This window comes from Dendrobates tinctorius, unplaced genomic scaffold, assembly GCF_039654945.1.
Source record: "Dendrobates tinctorius isolate UK_male_01 unplaced genomic scaffold, ASM3965494v1 ptg000151l, whole genome shotgun sequence".
NCBI classification, from domain to species: Eukaryota; Metazoa; Chordata; class Amphibia; order Anura; family Dendrobatidae; genus Dendrobates; species Dendrobates tinctorius.
The window spans coordinates 19,153,747-19,178,357 of NW_027361818.1; the positions used below are offsets into that span (position 1 = coordinate 19,153,747).

At 45.3% G+C, this 24,611-nt stretch overlaps 1 protein-coding gene across 2 annotated transcripts in view; it reads right to left on the minus strand.

Moving 5' to 3' along the window:
* LOC141050265 (sulfotransferase 2B1-like) overlaps nucleotides 1-23,545 on the minus strand; it is a 207,932-nt gene extending 184,387 nt beyond the window's left edge. Inside the window, exon 1 of one of the 2 annotated variants that reach the window (XM_073547148.1) lies at nucleotides 23,204-23,545. The gene's annotated coding sequence lies outside the window, so the exon portion shown is untranslated. The remainder of the gene's footprint in view (nucleotides 1-23,203) is intronic. The other variant, XM_073547149.1, reaches the window with a different exon arrangement.
* Between the last annotated feature and the right edge of the window lie 1,066 nt (nucleotides 23,546-24,611).

The following is a 24,611-nucleotide window of genomic DNA, read 5'->3' on the forward strand; positions in this document are numbered from 1 at the left end:
GGGTCCCTCATAGTGCAATCAAGTGTCTCTGACGGTGGTGGTGCACACCCGCCGTCAGACACACCGCCGTACTATGAGGGGCCCAGTGCCAGTACCGACGCCCACGAGTGGGCCCCCCTTGCTTGGGCAGGGCCCCAGCATTTTCAATCTTTACCTCTCCCTGCTCCTCCGCTGTGTAGTCTGGGCCGTCAAATCCATACTGTGCCTGACACCGTCTGAGCCTGCCTCCTGATGTATAGACATATATTTTGAATGTGTACGCTATCCATACATGTTATTTGAGGATACGGTACCCTTTCTCACCTTTGTGCAATCACTTGCAAGCCATACTGGGCCTTACACCGTCTGAGCCTGCCTCCTGATGTATAGACATATCTTTTGAATGTGTACGCTATCCATACATGTTATCCGGGGATACGGTACCCTTTCTCACCTTTGTGCAATCACTTGCAAGCCATACTGGGCCTTACACCGTCTGAGCCTGCCTCCTGATGTATAGACATATCTTTTGAATGTGTACGCTATCCATACATGTTATCCGGGGATACGGTACCCTTTCTCACCTTTGTGCAATCACTTGCAAGCCATACTGTGCCTGACACCGTCTGAGCCTGCCTCCTGATGTATAGACATATCTTTTGAATGTGTACGCTATCCGTACATGTTATCCGGGGATACGGTACCCTTTCTCACCTTTGTGCAATCACTTGCAAGCCATACTGTGCCTGACACCGTCTGAGCCTGCCTCCTGATGTATAGACATATCTTTTGAATGTGTACGCTATCCATACATGTTATCCGGGGATACGGTACCCTTTCTCACCTTTGTGCAATCACTTGCAAGCCATACTGGGCCTTACACCGTCTGAGCCTGCCTCCTGATGTATAGACATATATTTTGAATGTGTCCGCTATCCATACATGTTATCCGGGGATACGGTACCCTTTCTCACCTTTGTGCAATCACGTGCAAGCCATACTGGGCCTAACACCGTCTGAGCCTGCCTCCTGATGTATAGACATATCTTTTGAATGTGTACACTATGCTATCCATACATGTTATCCGGGGATACGGTACCCTTTCTCACCTTTGTGCAATCTCGTGCAAGCCATACTGGGCCTAACACCGTCTGAGCCTGCCTCCTGATGTATAGACATATCTTTTGAATGTGTACGCTATCCATACATGTTATCCAGGGATACGGAACCCTTTCTCACCTTTGTGCAATCACGTGCAATCCATACTGGGCCTAACACCGTCTGAGCCTGCCTCCTGATGTACAGACATATCTTTTGAATGTGTACGCTATCCATACATGTTATCCAGGGATACGGAACCCTTTCTCACCTTTGTGCAATCACGTGCAATCCATACTGGGCCTAACACCATCTGAGCCTGCGTCCTGATGTACAGACATATATTTTGAATGTGTACGCTATCCATACATGTTATCCGGGGATACGGTACCCTTTCTCACCTTTGTGCAATCACTTGCAAGCCATACTGTGCCTGACACCGTCTGAGCCTGCCTCCTGATGTATAGACATATCTTTTGAATGTGTACGCTATCCATACATGTTATCCGGGGATACGGTACCCTTTCTCACCTTTGTGCAATCACTTGCAAGCCATACTGTGCCTGACACCGTCTGAGCCTGCCTCCTGATGTATAGACATATCTTTTGAATGTGTACGCTATCCATACATGTTATCCGGGGATACGGTACCCTTTCTCACCTTTGTGCAATCAATTGCAAGCCATACTGGGCCTTACACCGTCTGAGCCTGCCTCCTGATGTATAGACATATATTTTGAATGTGTCCGCTATCCATACATGTTATCCGGGGATACGGTACCCTTTCTCACCTTTGTGCAATCACGTGCAAGCCATACTGGGCCTAACACCGTCTGAGCCTGCCTCCTGATGTATAGACATATCTTTTGAATGTGTACACTATGCTATCCATACATGTTATCCGGGGATACGGTACCCTTTCTCACCTTTGTGCAATCACGTGCAAGCCATACTGGGCCTAACACAGTCTGAGCCTGCCTCCTGATGTATAGACATATCTTTTGAATGTGTACGCTATCCATACATGTTATCCAGGGATACGGAACCCTTTCTCACCTTTGTGCAATCACGTGCAATCCATACTGGGCCTAACACCGTCTGAGCCTGCCTCCTGATGTACAGACATATATTTTGAATGTGTACGCTGTCCATACATGTTATCCGGGGATACGGTACCCTTTCTCACCTTTGTGCAATCACGTGAAAGCCATACTGGGCCTAACACCGTCTGAGCCTGCCTCCTGATGTATAGACATATCTTTTGAATGTGTACGCTATCCATACATGTTATCCAGGGATACGGAACCCTTTCTCACCTTTGTGCAATCACGTGCAATCCATACTGGGCCTAACACCGTCTGAGCCTGCCTCCTGATGTACAGACATATATTTTGAATGTGTACGCTATCCATACATGTTATCCGGGGATACTGTACCCTTTCTCACCTTTGTGCAATCACGTGTAATCCATACTGGGCGTGAGAACGGCTGGCGAGCTGTTAAGCAAGCTACAGCACCTGTGGTTTGCACACGTAAGTTTTTCATTTTTTTCAGGAATGACAGTTAGGCCTAATTCCGGAACTGCGGTTGACCTGCACTTACTAGGAAATCATCGTTCGCGAGTAATAATTGTAATCAGTGATCCCCATCACTAACGTTGTTCAGCGGGTTATCTGCACCTGTAAGCGACAAACGCTGGCCTTTTCAGTGTAGCGCACATGCAGCCACGGACATGTAAGGGCATGACACACCAGTTATTGGCCAATCTCATGTGCCAGAGCCTCACGTGTCCCTCTAGTAAGCCAGACTCGGACCGCGGGGCATGACGGAGTCTCGTTCGTTAACGGAATTAAGCTTGCAATGTGTGCATCTGTTCTGTAGCTGGCATGGTTGAGGTTGCCCGTGTTGAGTCAAATTACGCCGTAGGCTCCACTCCTGGTGGTGCCCTTCTTGACATTCCTTTAAGGTTCAGCTTTGCAACCATACTGCCCACGTAAAACAAACACTTTGCCTTCATGAACGCTGTTTGGAGGGTCATGACTCGTGGGAATAACGCCGCCCAATCAGTTAACCTGCTAGAGAGATCCTTCGTTGCTCCCAAGCATGACATCACACTCCCTAGGAGGAAGGTAATGCCACTGTGGCGACCGTACTCCTGGGGGCGACACAAGTGCACTGATGCCCAGCCACTGCTCGATGAATCTGCTGGTACATTGTCCCAGACCACTACATTCCCCTCGCACACTACCCGGCCTGAATCTGACCCTGATGAAACTCAGGTTACCCTTCCCATATACAGTTCCATCTTACACAGTGACAAAGAGGAAGCTGCAGATGAAAGTGCAGGTTCGGCCCACCCGCCATCAGACACACCACCGTACTATCAGGGGCCCTGTGCCAGTGCCGTCGCCAACGAGTGGGCCCCCCCTGCTTGCTCAGGATCACAGCACTTGCAAGGTTGAAATACTGTGCAGTGAGATGGAAGATGGGGACGACGAGGAGTCCAGACTAGTACAGGGATTCCCTAGCGAGGAGACTTATTTCATTGTTTTCAATGTTGGGACAGCAATTTTTGGGGAGCACTATACTCTGGAGAATGATAGATGGGGCCCACCATACACTGGAACATTCCAAAGGTGGACATCAGACACTGGAGCAGCATTTACAGGGCCCATTATACACTAGAGCATTAAAAATGGGGCCCATTATGTTTGGAGCATTATTTGGGCCCATAAGACAGTGGAGCTTCATCCATGGGGACCAACATATACTGTAGCATTATGTGGAGCTCATCATATACTGTTTCAAACATTATATGGGACCAATGATTCTGTATGGAGAAATAGATGGGCCTCGTCATGAGATGTAAAAAGTGAAGTATTTTTCATTGTACTATACCTCTATTTGTCTGCCGTATCGGAGCATGTTGAGTTGTGGTATTATGTGTTAAAGGGGCGCTCTTTCGCCCAGGGCACATGAAAACCTGGAGCCAGCCCTACCCCCCCCACAACTTTAGCCAAATAACCCCCATTTTTCAGTGCGTAACTTGTATTATGAAGTTAATTAAGGTTGACCAGCTTAAGTAAGAAGAATTGATGCTTTTAGCATTCAAATGGGCACTGTAGGTGTGTTTCCTGTCCTCCTCTCACTGCCGACTTTTATTCCCCATTGACTTACATTGGGTTTTGTGTTTCGGGACGACCCCGACTTTTCCCTATAATCGGCTGATCTTGCTCGACCCGACTTTTGGAAAAGTCGGGTTTCACGAAACGAAACTCGACCATAAAAAAACAAAAGTCGCTCAACTCTAATGCTGACTACTGGGATTCCATTTTTGCTAGATCCAACTTATAAAACCAAAATTTGCCAGATGATTCCCACCCTAGAAAGGGACCCGCAAATGCTGGAGTATCAAAACATGCTTTTATACAACCTTAAGAGAGCTTTTCCCCCAGACAGCAGTGAAGCACACAGTTTGCATCGCAGCTGTAGACTTATAAACTCCGGCCTATCAATTTGTCAAATCCAAAACATTAGCAGCAGCAGCAGTGGTGGATGTGGAAGAGGCAATTTTTGTGAGTCCTTTGACACTTTTTTTAGACCAACTCGTGCACCAGCACACCTGAGTCCAAGTCTTATACGTGGTGAATGAATGGAGAGGACGGTGCAGGAATATCTAGAACTAAATATCAATACCATCAGGTAGGGTTTATCAAGAAAAACACATCCAGCCCATAAACGGCAGCACTTCCCAGGACTCACATCCAAAGATGATATTCCATATTTTTTTTTTTTTATAGGTTAAAAAAGAGATACAACGCGTTTCGGATACAGTGTATATCCTTCATCAGGTATCACAAAAACACAGTACAAATCCTAATAGTATAAAATTCAGTTACACTTATATATAGTAGCAACCTTTTATCCCAGTCTCAGAAACTTGATTTAGGGTGTGGACCAAGTTCAGGAACACAGTTCAGGAACACACCCACTGATTGATCCAACCTCGACAACATGGATGCAAGACGGAAAAGAAAAAAAAACCCAAAAGGAAAAAAAAAAAAAAAAGCAACGTTTAAACTCTCTCTATGATATCATTCAATCCATTTGGATATAATGTTCCCAGACGATACATCCAAAACGTTTCTTTCCGGTTTAAAAGAGCATTCCAATTTGCAACACCAGAGGGGATCTGCTCCGCCGTAGTTACTTTTATGTTAAAAAATTTTTTATGTTTAATTAGTAGATGCCTTGAGAGACTATGTTTTAAAAAGCCATTTTTGGCTCTATTTCTGTGACCATTAATGCGTGACCGCAGTGTCTGCACAGTGCGTCCCACATATTGCAAACCGCAACTGCATGTGATGACAACAACAAAATCACTGCTACAGCTGAGTCTTTGTGAAATCTCAAATACCTCACCAGTACTATTACATTTGATGGTTTTAGCCCCGTGATCTAGGATCCCACAGGTACAACGTTTTTTAGAGGTGCATTTAAAAACTCCGGGTCCTTGAGAAACACCACATAAAATTTGATCCGCACTTTTTTTTATAGTTTTTTCCTTTAGAATCCAACTGTTTTTTTAATTTACTGGGGCCACCAAATTTTTCAAAGTTTTCCCCCTTCTATATGTAATCCCTGGTTTATCAGGGAGATGTTTTCCCAAAACAGGGTCACGCTTCAAGATATACCAATATTTTGAAAGCACAGTTCTTATTACTTTACTTCCCCTATTGAATGTAGTCACAAAATTCAATTTCCAGCGATCATCACTTTTTTCTTTACCAATGGTCAAATTATCCCCCTTCCTATTTTTTCCTTTTAAACATTCCTCCTGTGTTTTTACTTTGTTATCCCTATATGCACTAATTATCAAGTTTTTTGGGTATCTTTTTTCCTTAAATTTTCTTTTTAGAATTTTAGACTGAGCTACATAATCAGATTCTCTCGTACAATTCTTTCTTATACAAAAAAATTGGCTGTGGGGTATATTAACCTTCCACTTCTTGTAATGTGCACTGTTAAAATCTAAAAAGCCGTTTGAATCCACCTTTTTGAAGTGGGTTTTTGTAATAATTTTTTTCCCACTATGGTTGATCTCTAGATCAAGAAACACCATTTTTTCTTTATTAATTTGTGATGTAAAGGTAATCCCCCAGGTGTTATTATTGAGCTCCTTTATTAACTGTGCCGCTTCCTCCTCTGTCCCCTTCCATATAATAAGCAGATTGATGATCTGATTATTATATGGAAGGGGACAGAGGGGGATTACCTTTACATCACAAAGGGAAAGAGATTTGAATCTCGTCCCCCGAGATCTCGGCACGAGATCTGAAGCTGCGAATGCGCTGTCCCCGGACCGGCGGCCATCTTGCCGGCGTCCATGCTCCCGGAGGCCACCGCAACATGGCGGCGCCCAGCAAGGGGTGTGCGGGGGGCCTCCGGGCTGCGAAGAAACGCCGGCGGAGCCGCCGCCCCTGCACCGGAGCACAGCCCGCTGCCACCAACGCACCGCAGAGCGCCGTCCACTGCCACCACCGCACCGCAGAGCCTCGCCCGCTGCCACCACCGCACCAGGTAAACCATGCATTGCGACCATAAGACGCACCCCCCACTTTCCCCCTAAATTTTGGGGGAAAAAAGTGCGTCTTATGGTCCGAAAAATACGGTACTCTGTATCCGAAACGCGTTGTATCTCTTTTTTAACCTATGAAATAAAAAAAATAAAAAAAAATATGGAATATCATCTTTGGATGTGAGTCCTGGGAAGCGCTGCCGTTTATGGGCTGGATGTGTTTTTCTTGATTTACTCATCCTGTGTGAGCCTGAACCTGGCTCTTTCACTTGGATCCACCCGAGGCAAGCTGCAAGCCCTGTCTTCTGAGAAGTATCCCAAAAGGAAGGATTTTTGAGGATACATAATCCAAAGCTATATTAGTCTTCTATCAGGTGAGTGCATAAAATTGTGCACCTTTTAAAGACTACAATATTGTGTTTACGCACTTAGGGCGCCACGAATTGTCTGCTCTTCGCTCCCAAACAGGGTTTTTTTTGCATCAGGTAGGGTTTGGATGCTTTCACATTTTGGTCTTCCAAAATTGATGAGTGGCCTGAGCTCGCCTCACACGCCTTGGAGGTTTTATCATGCCAGGCAGCAAGCGTTCTCTCAGTACACGTCTTCAGTGCTGGTGGTGTTGTCCTGACAGATAAGCGCATCTGGCTGTCCCCTGAAAGTGTAGTTCACCTAATTTTCATTAAGATAAACAAGTCATGGATCTCCAAGGATTTTTTCAACCCAATCGCAAACTGTACAGACTAGGTGATATTGCATTTTTTTCCAAACATTTTATTGAAATTTTAAAGTTTTACCTGGGAAGGATAGACCAGGATGGGAAGGAGGGGAAGGGGTGGGATATGAGAGAAGGAAAAATAAACCCTTTGGTAGGGGAGACAGGCAATCATACAATACAATGGTATAAATATTATAACTGAAGCATGAATGTAATACTTAAAAAGGGTTTGCTCGTATCAACTTGCTTATATCGAATTCTGAGAACAAAATGTGGTATGATATGTTTACATGGAGATAATGCTGCTTATAAACTTAATTAGATCAACTTTAAAGCTGCATGGCATGACGAAGTAGGCTATGAATTAACATAAATGATGCTACAAGTAGGTTTGCTTACATCAGCATCTAAAGCTATATGAAATGATTTACACAGTAGCGTGATATAAAAATAAAAAAAAATAAAAAAGTGGTATGATATGTCTACATAAAGATAATGCTGCATATAAGCTTAATTAGAACAACTCTAAAGCTGCATGAAGTGACGTAGTAGGCTATGAATTAACATAAATGGTGCTACATATAGATTTGCCTAAATCTGCATCTGAAGCTATATAAAATGACTTGCTCGGTAGTGTAAATAAAAATAAAACTGGACGTGACAAGCCCTAAAGAATGTTGATAAAACCATTGTTTGACATAAGTGTAGGGAGTATATGACGGCCTGTCGAGTCCGGATCATTTCCAGATGACCCTCAGACTCTGTTGGGCGGAAAAGTACGGTTCAATCACAAGCTGTAACGTGGACTATATGAAGAAGAAAAAAAAAAAAAACATCAAAAAAAATGATTTTTCAAGATTCTGAACGAGAATTTGGTTTAAGTTTGGAGATGGGACCAGAAGATGACCCAGGAAGACTTATACCCGCACGATTCAAAAAGACCACTGCCTCTGCTGGAGAAAGAAAGGTATACCATTTTGATGCAAAGTAGAACCTCAGATTAGAGAACTGGTACCAATTATACTGTATTCCAGCCTGTTGCAGTCTATGGGTAGTTTGCTGAAACGATCTTCGTTTTTGTAAGGTGTCCCTACACAAATCCCTGTAAAACGCCAAGTGGCCGTACGGAGAAGAGAGGAACCTTGGCTCCCTTGTAATGTCAAGCAGTGAATCTCTTAGCCAGTTGGGATAAAATGAAACAACAACATCTGCCGCTAAATTCGATGGCAGAGAAGACGGTCTGCGTATCCTGAATGATTTTTCAATCAAATTTTTCCCTTGAATATCAGGGAACAGGTGAGAGATCATAGAGGAGACGTAATCTCCCAATTGAGAATTTTTTACCGATTCCGGGATCCCTCGTATTTTCAGGTTATTCTTTCTTTTGAAGTTCTCGAAGTTAGCTAAGCTGTTCTTGAATGAGGCTATATCGTTCTTTAAGTTGACCAGTGGATCCGAAAGTACAGAAACGCCCCCTATATCTTTAGGATACGATGTCTCCTGATGTCTGCTTGAAGGAATCGTTTTTTTTGGAATGTAGGAAGGTTTATCAGAAGCCAAATTAAAATCAGAGAGTTGGGCAGCAATTATTTGTGAAAAGGTGTCCTTGAAAAGCTTTTTAATGAATTTTTCAGATGCTTTGGCTCCATTTAAGTCCATAGAAATTAGAAGAGCTTTGCATAAATTGACCATAAATCTTTCTGAGGGGAGGTCATCAGAAGCTGAGATATTATCTATTAGTGAGTTATTTAAAGAATGCTGCCCTTTTGCCATTTTTTTATCTAATTTACCAACGACTTCTTTTTGTGGGAGCGTTTCGGCGGTCGCAGACCCATCATGGCTTGTTGTGTTATCCAGAGCAGAACCAGAATATGAAGATGCTACCGATGATGATGATGAGGTTTCATCAGGGTCTAAGCCCTCTGAGGGAAAGCCGTCACTGTAACCACATGAATCCATTTCCTCGGAGAACCCCTCAGAATGAATGCTCCCCAGTTGTTCCAGTGAGTTGAAAGACCCAAAAAAACACTCTGTTGTATTGTTTATCAGTTTATCAGGGGAGTTCACAGGCACTGAGAGTGGACTTCTCTCCCCATTCCGAATAGATAGGTGATTCCTAGCGGGATCTCCCTCTGAATGGCCATTATGAGGTGCTTTATTTATGACCTGCTGCTGCACTGAGTTCCCGTCCTCTTCCACCACTCTTCCCCACATTTGGTCTCTCTCTCCTCCCCTGCCACCCGGCACGAACACCGGCGCATCGTACCTCAGGACACCTCCTGCTTCTCGGAGTGCCGGGGAGATCCTTCTGCGGTTCTGCAGCATTGATTCTGGTGAGCCTTCCTCACCTCTCCCCTGCAGCTCCGCGGCACACTGGGCACCTGGTGGCTTGCGACGCTTCTCCAAGTCTCCGCTGGCAGGCACCGGAGCCCTGGCAGGAGCAGGGATCCTCGTTGCAGGAGTGGCTGAGTCCGTAGGTCTGCTGGAGGTATCCCTCCGCCGCACCACAGCTCCATATTTCCCCGCATTCCCCCGGATTCTCACCGGATCTCCAGATACCGACACCGGGGTTAAGGCAGGAGCAGGAATCTTCCCCGCAGCTGTCCGGGTGATCATCTGAGTTTTCTGGGGCTGCGATTCTGTCAGTCTTCGGCTGTTAGCTTTGCAGCCCTGAGTCACGGGACTATTTGTTCTCTCACCAGAGGGAAGCAGTCCTCCATTAGGCTTCTCCCGGGGACTTCTCTGGCCCAGTAAGGGAGATTTCTTCGGTGTGCTAGACTTTTTCTTCTCGAGTCTCATTCCTGGCATGTTTAAGTATACTGTGAAATCATATAATCCACGGTTTAGTAAGTTTAAGTAGCTTTAGATAGGGGATTAACAGGAGCCCCACAGAACGTGTCCACTCCTGTCCCCTGGCAAACCACGCCCGATATTGCATTTTTTTAGTGTGATGCATTAATGTCACGTAACTGCACTTTGTATTATTTTTAGTGTGGCTTCTGTGCCTGCTGTAGTTGCTGCTGCTGATGTTAACACAAATTTGTGGAAATGTGAACAGTCTTGGTTGGTCTACATCTGTGGGTTAGCTGTAGTGGAAGATGTCTCGGTCCCAATTATACTATTTCTATACTCGTGACAGCTATTCCACTTCGGTGGTGTTAGGCCCTCATTTTTTAAAATGTGAACAATCCTGGTTGGGTGACCATCTGCTGGATTGGGCATATAGAAAGGCCTGACAGTCCCTATTATTCTATTTTTACTGTGGTGAAATTGACGCCACTTCTGTGGTGTAAGGCGCTCATATCGTTAAATGTGAGCACTCTTGTAGGGTCTTCATCTGCTGGATTGAATGTAGTGAAACAACTGTCGGTCCCTATCATACTATTTCTACTGTGGTCAAATTGATGCCTCCTCAGTGGTTTCTGCCAATAATTTTTGGAAATATGAACACTCCTGGTTTGGTGTCCATCTGCTAGATTGGGTTTATTGGAAGACCTGTCAGTCACTATTATACTATTTCTACTGTGGTGAAATTGATGCCACTTTTGTGATGTAAGGCCCTCACTCCTTTAAATGTGAACACTTCTTGTAGGGTGTCCATCTGCTGGATTGGGTCTAGTGGAAGAGCTGTCGATCCCTACTGTGGTGAAATTGATGTCACTTTTTGTGGTGTCTGCCAATAATTTTTAGAAATGTGAACACACCTGGTTGGGTCTCCTTCATGCATGTTGCCTGTAGCAGTAGGCCACTGAGACCATGAGGCCTCTGCTTCCTTGGACTCACCTACCCATATTACTATCCTTATATTTTTCTGACATGGTAGTCAACAAAAATGATATTTGTGCCACCTGAGCGTGGCTCAATATGAAAACAGGTAGAGGTGATGCATGTGGTATCAGGGCTCCCAGCAAAGGAGGCCTACACTGATCCCTCACCAACCTCTTCTTACTGTGACGTTCAACTGAAAGCTGTAAATGCAGTTTCAGACCCCGATACCTCATGCCTGGCTGATTGCTGCAGTTCCATGCTGTAATTTGTATTGTTGGTGAATTTTGGCCACTTTCCTGGTGTCTGTCCCTCATTTAATATGTTTAGGCAGGATTTGGGGCCGTTATAAGGTGTTGTGCATGCGTTTGTTTTGGCCTCCCATTGAGGTGAATGGCATTTGGTTATGTTCTCTGAAAAATTTGTCAAATTATTCAGCGAATATTGCAAATTCGGCGAACGTAATCCGAACAGAATGTTGAAATGTTGGCTCATTTCTAGTTATTACCACATGAAGTGACACATGTCAGATGTGAAAAATGGGTCATCATCTTATTGTTGCATTAAGGCTGCATCCTTAAGAGGTTAATGCATGCTTTTAGGGATAAGCAAACCAGAACTGTAAAGTTCAGAGGTCGTACTGCTGTCGAACCACGAACAAAGATATTTTCAGAAAGTCTGTTTACTGCTTGAGTTCGGTGCTGATTAAAGCTTGTTGAAAGACTGAAGCATAGCCAATCAACAAGCTTTTTGACTGCATGCACTTCTGAAATCATTACAGCCAAGCCCAGCACGTTTGGTCTTGAATGAGGGGTGTTCAGAGTGGGATGCATTGAGTGCAGGCCAGCCCGCCTAATCGAATAGTAGGGGCGTGACTAATAGGCTGTGAACCAGACACTATGCATTACCTGCATGTGACCAGCACCCTATACAGTCCTTTATGCAAATGTATACTAAGCAGTCACCCCCTTCATGAATGGGTAGCTGGCGAGTGGCCGTCTATCTGGTGTTTTGCACCTGTGATGCTAACATCTTGCTATATGGGCTGGCTGCATCCTGTTGTGCATTTTTTCAAAGACCTGGGCTGGTAAGCGGTGCTGCCTTTTTCTGCTGTACTTTTGAATTTTTGGAGGATTTTAGTCCTCTTTTGTGGCTTTGCTATTAATTTAAGGTACTCCCTCAGCATCTTCCAAAACTTTGCACTCCTTGTGAGAGTACCCCACGCCTCAGGGCCTGTGCAGTAGGAGGGTCTGAGAAATCTCTCCCAGAACTTTGCCAGTGTTCCCCTGCCTCTGCTGGATTGGAGTTGTGTCTCTCTCGCCTGTACTCCTTGGTTGTCCAACGAACTGTGACCTCTGCCGCCAGCATTTTAAAGACAATTGCAGCTTGGCAGTCACGGAGCTGCACAGCCAATGAATGGCTGCAGCTCCGTGATCGGGCCCCTAAGGACTCCGGGCCCTGTCGCAGCTGCGACTGCTGCAACAGCGGTAGTCCCGCCCCTGGGTATAACTGTGTTATAAGTCTGTAACTGTGCTATCATACAGCGATCACTCTCTGAGTACAAGTAATGTAGTGTATGTGATCTTCTTCAGTCCTATGTGCTATCACAGAAAACACCATGATGGCTCTCTGAGTTCAAGTAATGTAGCACATACAACCTGCAGTCCTATGTAACAGCACAGGTAACACCCACAGATAGAATATTACAGAAATATTTACATTTCATTTTAATAAACATTATCCCCCATTTGATTCTATCCCATGACCCATCCAGGATTAGTAGATATTGTCATGTCCGCCATGTCTGTCATGTCTGCCTTGTCTGTTTTGCCTCGTGACCCCTGGAGCGGTGTGCACGCACATCTCCTGTCTGCTATCTTGCCTGTTCCCTAGAGCAGTGTGCACACTCACTTCATGACTGTTGAGTTGCAAGATGCCTGCGTTTCTGCTCTGCCTTCTGTGATCGTCTCATCATGTCTAGAACCCCTGATCATGTGTCCTTCCTGTGTTCCAGCAGAGGCTGGTTCTGCATTCATCTCTGCATGTCTGGAACGCTGATCATGTGACCTGCCTAGGTTTCAGCGCTGGTTCTGCAGTCATCTCTGCATGTCTGGAACTCTGATCATGTGACCTGCCTAGGTTTCAGCACTGGTTCTGCAATATCTCTGCATGTCTGGAACTCTGATCATGTGACCTTTCCCAGGATCCTGCACTGTCTGGTTCTGCAATCATCTCTGCATGTCTGGAACTCTGATCATGTGACCTTTCCTAGGATCCTGCACTGTCTGGTTCTGCAATCGTCTCTGCATGTCTGAAACCCTGATCATGTGACCGCGCTCTGTGATGCTAGAGGATTTGAACTGGAAGTTCTTCTCTGAGCCTGACCCGGAAGTGATGGTGCTATGCCCTATATTAGACTGCCCCTTCCTATGCTGAGGGCCTGAGTATTGTGTTGCTTCCCTGCATGGCTGCTTGGTCTGCTGGGTCGCTCCCTCTATTCTGTGCCCTTGCACTCTGCTCTGTCGTGCGTCTCTGCACACCCTCTGTGCTCGTATTCCGTCTCTTGTCTCGTGCCTTGTCTGGTGTTTGTCCCTCGTGCCATGTTTTGTCTCTGCTCTGCCTTGTAGTCCTTCTTTGCTCTGTGTCTGATCAGTGTTTCTGTCTGTTTCCGTGCCTGGTTTCCTGTCTTACCTTGCTTTGCTGCTTCGTGTACTTTGTCCCTGACGTGTCTCTCTACACGTGCAGGCCTCCGTTCTGTACCCTGTCCCTGACGTGTATCTTTACACGTGCAGGCCTCTGTTCTGTACCCTGTCCCTGACGTGTCTCTTTACACGTGCAGGCCTCCATTCTGTACCCTGTCCCTGATGTGTCTCTTTACACTTGCAGGCCTCCATTCTGTACCCTGTCCCTGATGTGTCTCTTTACACGTGCAGGCCTCCGTTCTGTGCCCTGTCCCTGGCGTGTCTCTACATGTGCAGACCCCGCTCTGTCCCTGTCCCTGGCGTGTCTCTACACGTGCAGGCCTTGCTCTGTCCCTGGCGTGTCTCCTACACGTGCAGGCTCCGCTCTGTACCCTGTCTAGTTCCAAGGCTCTTCCTTTGCCCGGCTCTGGGCTTCGGCCTACGCTCCGCTGCTAGACTCTGACCCTGTCGGTCGATGCCAGCACCCTGGATTCCGATGCCACCGTTCCTGTCCCTGGCGTGCCCCCTGCACGTGCAGGCCTCCGTCCTTGTGCATCTCCCTGGCGTGCCCTCGCACGCGCAAGCCTCCATCCTTGTGCCTCTCCCTGGCATGCCCTCGCACGCGCAGGCCTCCGTCCTTGTACCTGGCATGCCCCTCGGCATGTGCAGGCCTCCGTTCTGTGAATCTGATCCTGGCGTGTTTCCTAGCACGCACCCTGTTTTGTCTCCTAGTTTCTCTGCCGGATTCCTGAAGCTAGCTGACTACTGCTGGAGGTCTGGAGCCTGATGTCTACATCCTGATGCCTGGATCCTGTCAGTCCTTGCCAGCCTTCTGGAGTCGGATGCCCTCACACCCTGTCTTGGACTTTGGCGTGCCCTTGCACGCACCTCGCTATATGGACTCTGTGTGTTCACGTTCTGCACCTGTTATACCCTGAAGAGTTCCTCATGCTTTGGACCTCGGCGTGCCTTTGCATGCATCTTGCTTTACGTATTTTGTGCGTTCACCTTTGCACCTGTTGTACCCTGAAGTGTTCCTGAATGAAGTTTACTTGAACTAATGCCTTGTCTCGTCTTGTCTTGCTTCCTGAGCTGGCCGTCTGGTCCAGCTGCCGTGGTGGCCCACCCCCTTGGTCTTGCCCCTGACACTCCCTGTATAGGAGTGGTTCCTCACTAGGTCAGCTCGCCCTAGGTGGGTGGGTGCCATGGCCCAGAGGGTCCACTCTTTCAAAGAAAAACGACTCAGCTTAAGCTGACGCTCGTCACAGATATGCCCCTTACAGTATAATCATCCTCATTTCCCCATCACCCCTTGTGTAATTACATGGATCCTTTAATTTATAATCAACACCATCATTGATTCGGCTTGTCCCTGTGTTTTATATCTGATTCTGTACCTCTGCTATTCACCGGTTCTGATCTCTGGCTTGCCCTCTGACTACCCTCTTGTCTGTGCCCTTGATTACTGCATTCCTGTCCAGTCTCTGACTTCGGATTGTATTTTGACAACTCCTCAGTCTCATTCCCTGGATACTGCATAACACTCTGGTTATTGAACTTGGCTTGTCTTACCTCTCTGCCGGGTCCTGCTCTCACTCTCTCCCTTGAATGGGGGACCACTCCACTGGTGGTCACGTGTCTCAGGTCCTGTTAGCACTCAGCAGCAGACTCACTCTCCTATCTGAGACTGTTGTTTCCCCACTCTTTTCCCCTCTTGTGTATACTCTAGACACACTGGTGCGTCCCTCACATAATCACAGACCTTAATTTTTGTTTTTCCCCTTACGTGGGGCATTAGGGTTTTCTCGTGTTAATTATGGATCCTCTTCGTGCTCTTTCAGAGCCGGTCACTAACTTAACCCAGATGATGCAAAAATTATGTGTAGAGCAGAGGAATTTGGCACAGTCCCATCAGCAGGTTTAGAGGGAGGTTGCAGAGGCCATTCGGGGTGCTCCTCACTCTGGGTGGGGGAGCTACTGTGGTTTTGCTGTTTTCCCCTGAACCTCCAGTTAAGTTACCCGATAATTTCTCTGGGGATAGTAAAAAATTTGGGGCCTTTAAAAAGGGGTGTAAGTTATTATTTTCTCTGCGACCCTATTCGTCAGGGGATGAGGTTCAAAGGGTGGGGGTTGTCATCTCTTTATTAAGGGAGGCTCCACAGGCTTGGGCTTTTTCTCTTTCCCCTACTGCTCCAGAAAGAATGTCTGTGGATCAGTTCTTCGAGGCCCTTGGGCATATCTATAATGAACCTGATCATGTGCGACTGGCTGAGAACATGTTTATGAGTCTATCCTAGGGAAAGCACTCAGCCAATTGGTACTGTTCTGAGTTTAAGCGGTGGTCCGCAGAGGTGTCCTGGAACAATTCGGCTCTCAGAGGATTGTTTCACAGAAGTCTGCCTTAGCACCTTAAGGGCACCTTGGCGTTACATCCTCCACCGGACTCTCTTGAGGAAGCCATGACACAAGCCATCTGCATGGACCAGAGACTGTGTGCTAGAGGAGTGATGCAACAGGAGACCCCCTTGTACCCCGTCAAGGTTGATTCCTCGTCGACTGTTGAACCCATGGAGATGGGAGCTGTTTCCTTTAAGGAGAGGGAAAAGAGGTGCCACAAGGAAAACAAACTTTGCTTCTATTGTGGGGCTCCGGGACACTGAAGAAAGGACTGCCCTTCTTACCTTCCGTCCTCCAAGGTGTCAGGAAATGTCTAGGTCTGGGTAACAGTCGAGGAGGTTACCCAGACCTTCAGGTACACTTTTCCTCAATTTCTAAAATTCTGCTTCAGGTGGAGCTTGGGGTAGATGGTGATCTATACCCTACTACAGCTTTTGTGGATTGTGGTTTAACCATTAATTTTATTGACTCTAACTTGGTGACACTTTGCAAGATAGGGACAGTTAGGCTAGAGACTCCATTAAAAGCTGTGGCCATTGACTCCACTCCTCTCATCAAGAGGGGAATCACCTATGTCTCTGAGATATTCTTGCTCAAGGTGGGCTCTACTCATGTAGAACATATTACTTTTTTCATTGTGGACAATTTACCTGCGGGGTTAGTTTGGGGTTTTCCCAAGTTACAATGTCTTATTCCTATTATTAATTGGGAGACCAACGAAATTGTCTAATGGGGATCAAATTGTGTTAACCAATGTTGTAATTCTGTGATTATTTTGTCTGTCGGTCCGGAGGGTATTCCGGAATACCTAAATAATTTCGAAGATGTGTTCTCCGAAAGCGAGGCTGAGGTTTTGCCACCACATCGGCCTTTTGATTACGCCATTGATCTGATTCCAGGTTCTTAATTGTCCAAGGCCCGTTTATTTAATCTTTCGGCTCCTGAGCGGGTTGCCATGAAGGGGTATAATTCTGAGAGCCTTCGTAATGGGCATATCCGTCCTTCTGTTTCTCCTGTGGCAGCTGGATTTTGTTGTTTTTTTTTATCAATGGAGGATTTTTGCATGGATCCCAAAAAGGTCCAGGCTATCATCGATTGGGTTCAGCCTCGAGATTTGAAAGGTTTGCAGCGCTTCTTGGGGTTCGCAAATTATTACCGAAAAATTATCAGGAGGATTGGTGTGATGCTTTACCTTTAGCTGAGTTAGCTTTTAATAATCATGTTAGGGCGACATGCCAGTAGCCTGACTTTCTTGCCAATTATGGGTTTAATCCACATTTTGGGGAGTTCTCACACTTGGACTCTGGTTGTTCTGGGGCTGTGGGGGTTGTGCAGCGTCTAAAGGACTTTTGGTCCGAGGTTCAACTAAACCTTACCAAGGCTCAGAAAAGTATCCATTTTTTGCGGATAAGAAGCTAGCGTCAGGTCCTACTTTCCAGGTTGGGCAAAAGGTGTGGTTGTCCACTCAAAACATTAAACTTAAGGTTCCTTCTGCTAACTGGGTCCTAAGTTTATTGGCCCATATGAAACTGTTGAGATGGTTAATCCAGTCGCCTTTAGGTTACGTTTATCAGCCTCTTTTAAGATATTCAATGTTTTCCACAAATCTCTCTTGAAGCCTTTGGGTCATGTTGATGAGGGGTCTTTGTCTGCTGCTCCCCTGGTACTAGTTGATGGTCACATGGAATACAAGGTGTGACACATTGTGGATTCTTGGTGGGCGCGTAGTACTTTGCAGTATCTTGTACACTGGAAGGGGTATGGTTCAGAGGATCGGTCATGGGTCATGGCTCGTTCCGTACATGCTGATTGTTTGGTTCAGGCATTTCATGTCAGGCATTCTGGGACGCCTGGGGGTCCGGTGGCTCCCCATTAAAAGGGGGGGAACTGTCATGATTCTGGATGGGAATTTATTTCCCCATCCTGGGCTTGCTGGGGTTAACTTTGCATGGCCTCTCTTTGGTCTGGGGAGGGCTATATTAACCCACCCTTGTGTGGGGTTCCTTGTCAGTGATACATCCATTCTCGGCTGAGCAGCTGACCTTGTTATATTTGTGTATATCGCTTGTTCTTGTGTGCTTGTTCTGTGTATAATTTGACTTGTCTCTCATTTTGTATTGATTCTGTACCTCTGCTATTCTCTGGTTCTGATCTCTGGCTTGCCCTCTGACTACCCCCTTGTCTGTGCTCTTGGTTACTGTGCTCCTGTCCAGTTTCTGACTTCAGCTTGTATTTTGACTACCCCTCAGTCTCATTCCCTGGGTACTGCATTACCCTCTGGTTATTGAACTCTGCTTGTCAGAACTCTCTCCTGGCTCTGCCGTGTCCCGCTGTTACTCTCTCCCTCGAACAGGGGTTAGCCCCTCCTCAAGCCACCCCCCCCAGTGGTCACGTGTCTCAGGTCCTGTTAGCACTCAGCAGCAGCCACACTCCAGCTACTCCCCCGATGGTCATGTGTCTCAGGTCCTGTTAGCACTCAGTAGCAGACTCACTTTCCTATCTGAGACTGTTGTTTTCCCACTCTTTTCCCCTGGTGTGCATACTCTAGACACACTTCGGTGTGTCCCTCACAAAAATCATTCCCCAAGCCTTCCCCCCATGTAATAAGATAAATCATTTTTGGTAAAATCATGCCCCCAACATTAGCCATTTGTAAAATAGCTAGTGTGCCCCGGGGCATTGGCTGCAATTGCTGCATGTGCTGACTATTGATAACACAAATACATGGACTGAAAAAAAAACTGATTGTGTGACTGTAGCCTTAGATATGTTGTATTTGTTGGAGATTTTTGGTATAAAGTCCACACCAAAAATCTGTAGCTAACCTAAATGGAACTTCAATGGAAATAAACAGGGTTTTACAAATCCCCATATACAATACATGGAAAAGAAATTTGCAGATATTTGGGCATAATGAATACATATTTAAACCTTCAGCATGTTTTATTTGTGCTGAAATATTTTATTCTAAATTACAAGGATTGTCCATAATGATGAATTAACCATCTGGCCTGTACTGCAAAAACATATAGAATAGCATATAAAATAACCTGTCCTGCACAATGTGCAGTAAAAAGGTAAACTGTGTGGTATACCATGTGGACCTAAAGGTGAGAAATGCCACTGTATGGCATCCATTGGGGGTATGTCAGGAGCTAATGTCATATATACATCACCTTATATACAAATAATACTGCACACCTGTCATGTAATAATGCTTTCCAATACACACATATGGACATCTATTTTTTTTAGGCACACATACACACATTCACTACGTATGTGAACCTACTACATACACATATACTACATACATGCACACACAGATGCAGACAATCTGCATTCCTATATATACCCACACACATGTTCATACAGTCTTGATACATGCACACACTTATGCTCACCTAAATACAAACTTTACATACTGTTCATAGATAAGGGTCAGCTTCTTACTTTTCCAGTTCTGGGCTGTACTAAGGACTCCACTGAGGGGAAGCAACAGGGACTAAAGTGAGAAGTGGTGGGAACTCTAGTGAATCAGATGGGTGGAAACCGACATTTCTATAAAGTAATCTTTATTTTACCAAATAGGTAAACTAGAGAATTGAGACAATGCAATTAAGATCTGGACACGGGCTCTGAATCCAAGAGCTTTGTGATGCCTCTTACACTGGTCATTTCTAAACTCAACAGCATTTCGTGATTATACCATATATTCTATGGAACAAGGAGGTGGAATAAGATTCTGCAGGTGAACAACTGGCTACGTCGATGGTGCCGTCAGCAACGATTTGGATTTCTGGATCACGGAGTGAACTACTTATACGATGGACTACTTGCTAGAGATGGGGTGCACCTTACGAAGACTGGAAAGCAGGTATTTGGAAGTCGCCTTGCTACACTTGTAAGGAGAGCTTTAAACTAGAACAACATGGGAAGGGAAGCAAAAGACCAGAAAAAGCCATACACCTGACAAATGCTACTGAGAACTCTGCTATTAGAAGTGGAAAGGAAGAACAAAGACAAAAGAATCTAATTAATAAAAATATTGGAGAAAGAGAAACCAATCACAAACTAAAATGTTTCTATACTAATGCACAAAGCATGGGCAACAAACAAGGAGAATTGGAACTACTAACACAGGAAAAGAAATATGATGTCATTGGAATCACTGAAACTTGGTGGGACAATACACATGATTGGAATACAAGACTAGAAGGATACAACTTATTTGCAAGAAACAGACTTGATAAACGAGGAGGGGGTGTCGCATTGTATGTTAGAAATGCGTATATCTGCACAGAGATTGAAGCTTCAGAGACTGGGAGTTCTGTGGAAACTGTTTGGGTAAGAATACAAGGACAGAACAATGGAAAGGACACCATTGTAGGCATTTACTACAGGCCGCCTGTGCAAGCTGAAGATATGGATGAACTCTTTATGCATCAAATGGCCAAGTTCTCCAAAAAATATGACATAGTTGTCATGGGAGATTTCAACTATCCAGACATTTGTTGGGAATCTCTCTCAGGCAAAACTAACAGGTCAAGGAAATTCTTATCCTCTCTTGCTGACAACTTTATCTTCCAAAAGGTAAAGGAGAAAACAAGGGGAACTGCTACCTTGGATCTAATCCTTATAAACAGGGAGGAAATGGTTGAGGAGGTAAAAGTGGCTGGGACCCTAGGAGGTAGCGACCATGCTATTTTAGAATTTTGGATAACTAGAGGCGGAAGACCTGTGAAGACTCAGACGTCAAGGTTAGATTTCAGAAAGGCAGATTTTAAGGGATTCAGAAAGAGAATTGGAGGGATCCAATGGCTGGATATCCTTAAAGACAAAAATGTCCAGGAAGGATGGGAAATCTTGAAAAATGAAATTCTCAAAGCACAGTTGTTAACAATTCCGAAAAGAGGGAAGAATAGGAAGCATTTAAGGAAACCAGGATGGATGAACACAGAACTTAAGCACATGCTAAAAAGGAAGCAAAAAATGTTTATAAAATGGAAAGAAGGAGGCATATCTAAAGAAGAATATAATGCTGTCTGCAGAACCTGCAAGGCACAAATCAGATTATCTAAAGCTGAAAATGAACTGAGGCTTGCAAGAGATGTCAAAAGCAATAATAAAGGATTTTGGGGATATGTCAAAAGTAAAAGAAAAGTCAAAGATGCTATAGGATTTTTACAGGATGAAAATGATGAAATGGTAAGACAGGATGTTGAGAAGGCTGAACTTTTAAATTCCTATTTTGCATCTGTTTTCTCTCAGAAAGGAAATGTAACATCAACTGTTATTCACTGTCCTATTAAGGGAATAGAAGAATCCAGGATATCTATAAACAGAAAGATAGTGAGGAAACACTTAGCTAACCTAAATGAATTCAAGTCTCCAGGTCCAGATGAATTACACCCCAGAGTACTGAAGGAGATAGCAGAAGAAATTTTTGAACCCCTCTCCATAATCTTTGAAAATTCTTGGAGAACAGGAGAAGTGCCAGAAGACTGGAGAAGAGCAAATGTTGTTCCTATCTTCAAAAAGGGGAAGAAGGTGGACCCAGGCAACTATAGGCCGGTGAGTCTGACTTCTATACCAGGAAAGATCTTTGAACAAATTATTAAACAACATGTATGTCAATACCTGGATAAGAATGAAGTGATTAAACAGAGTCAGCATGGGTTTGTAACTAATAAGTCATGTCAGACTAATTTAATTTCCTTCTATGATGGTATTACTGATTGGGTGGATCAAGGAAATGCTGTAGATATAGTATATCTTGACTTCAGCAAAGCATTTGACAAAGTCTCTCATACAATCCTTATTGAAAAAATGACTAAGTATGGAATGGACAAGGCAACTGTTAGGTGGATTCATAACTGGCTTAGTGATCGGACCCAAAGAGTGGTCGTAAATGGCTGCACATCCAGTTGGAAGAATGTCTCAAGTGGGGTACCACAGGGCTCTGTCCTGGGCCCTGTATTGTTCAACATCTTTATCAACGATTTAGATGAAGGAATTGAGGGTAAACTGATTAAATTTGCTGATGACACAAAGCTAGGAGGGATAGCTAATACTAGAGAAGAGAGAGAGAGGATTCAAAAAGATTTAAATAAACTGGAGAAGTGGGCAGCAACTAACAGAATGGTTTTTAACAGGGAGAAATGCAAAGTACTACATCTGGGCAATAAAAATGAAAAAAGCATATATAGAATGGGAGGAATAGGGCTAAGTGACAGCACATGTGAAAAAGACTTGGGTATACTAATAGATCACAGACTGAATATGAGTCAACAGTGTGATGCAGCAGCAAAAAAGGCAAATGCAATTCTAGGATGTATTAACAGAAGCATACAGTCTAGATCACGTGAAGTAATTATTTCCCTCTACTCCTCTTTGGTCAGACCTCATCTGGAATATTGTGTCCAATTTTGGGCACCACATTTTAAAAAAGACATCAACAAACTGGAGCAAGTTCAGAAAAGAGCGACCAGAATGGTGACCGGTCTGCAAACCCTGTCTTATGAGGAAAGGTTGCAGGATTTGGGAATGTTTAGTTTGCAAAAGAGAAGACTGAGAGGAGACTTAATAGCTGTCTACAAATATCTAAAGGGCTGTCACATTGTAGAAGGATCAACTTTATTCTCATTTGCACAAGGAAAGACTAGAAGCAATGGGATGAAGCTGAATGGGAGGAGACACAGATTAGATATTAGAAAAAACTTTTTGACAGTTAGAGTGATCAATGAGTGGAACAGGCTGCCACGAGAAGTGGTGAGTTCTCCTTCAATGGAAGTCTTCAAACAGAGGCTGGACAGACATCTAACTGGGATGATTTAGCGAATCCTGCTTTGAGCAGGGGGTTGGACCAGATGGCCCAGGAGGTCCCTTCCAACTCTACGATTCTATGATTCTATGATTCTATTCATTACCTTCTATTATAACAATGCGAAGCGGAAATGAGAGTTGTATAGAAATGTAAAATGTACTTACATTCAGTAGAGGTTGAGCCTCCGAGAAAAACTCTTTCTTATGTGTGGAAGGACCCAGTGGTCATAGGATCTGTCTGATCCCAGCATGAATAGGAGTTGGGTTCCCAAATCAAATGACATGACGATCCTGCACTCTGCAATCTATTCTGCAGAATATCTCCACCCAATGGGCAAAATGCATGTCACAAGGAGAAAAAAAGCAACGTCCAAATACCAGCAGGAAAATAGTATTCACAGAGAAAACTAGACTCTGACACATGACATTCATTAGGGACTTAGGTTAATTTCTGTTGCACTATAGCTTTTAGCTATCAGTAAGCAGAAAGTAGAGGGCAAGCTGCACAGCCCACATTGCTTATAGTAGCAGGAAGATGTGTGGTAGGGGGCCGGGCTAGGGGGGTGGGCCACTGCTTACCAGACGAGGCAAAGATGAGACGGAGACAGCTTCCACTTGTAACAGTTCCGGATTTATTTGTCGTCCTCCTGACGACCACCAAACACGCACCGCAGCTTCTTTACACCACTGTATCGCCAGGCCCAGGTACCTATTCTTCAGCTCCAGTCACAGTAACGCACCTCGCGGATCTTTCACTGGGGCTGTCCTAGACCAATCTACCCCCAGCGCTTCACCTGCCCGAGGTCGTCTTCCAATCGGTACCCCTGGGGCCTCGTCTGTCTTGCGGTACGCCAAGTCAGGGTCTCCCCCCTGGCTGCCTCTTCTCCTTGCCTGTCCTGCAGTCCATTGGGTCAGGGCCACCCCCCTGACTGTCTCTCCTTGGTCTGTCCCCCTGGCCGAGCTCTTCTCACTTTCTCAGTCTTCTTCTGAGCTCCTCCAGGGACTAAAACTCTCCGGGAGCCCCGCCTTCTTCTATTTATCCCCTCTCTCACAGAGGAATTTCTCACCCAGGCTCCTATCTCCCCGCCCCCCATGACTAAGCGGATTCCTAAGCCCTAAGCTGATGTTAAGTCCTGTACTACTCTCCCCTGCCATCTTGTGGTCATTTCACGGTACTGCACTCCCTTTTCTGTCTTTCCTTGCTGTTACCTTTCTAACCTGTCAATCTCCGTCACTAGTGCACAAACCGTCCCCTCCTTCTACCAGTCACGTCTGTCCGTCAAGTCACCTTCCCCACAGATGTAGCATGACATAGGCCGGTAGCTGCAGGCTAGGCCCTTGCCTTCTCCTGTCATGCCCTGGTGTGCTACATGGAAGAGTGGGTCCTGGCTGGGCTTTGGTGTTGGTGCTGTGAAGGCCTTGGGCTTGAGCAGGCCACCTGTAACCAGTGGTGTTGGTTGGCCAGGACCATAAGATTTCAAAAAAGGAGACTCCAGTTCTAAAGCACAATCTTTACTAAACGGTAGCTCGGTAAGAATTATGTAGAAGATGTAGCGGGTACAAAGTCTTATGG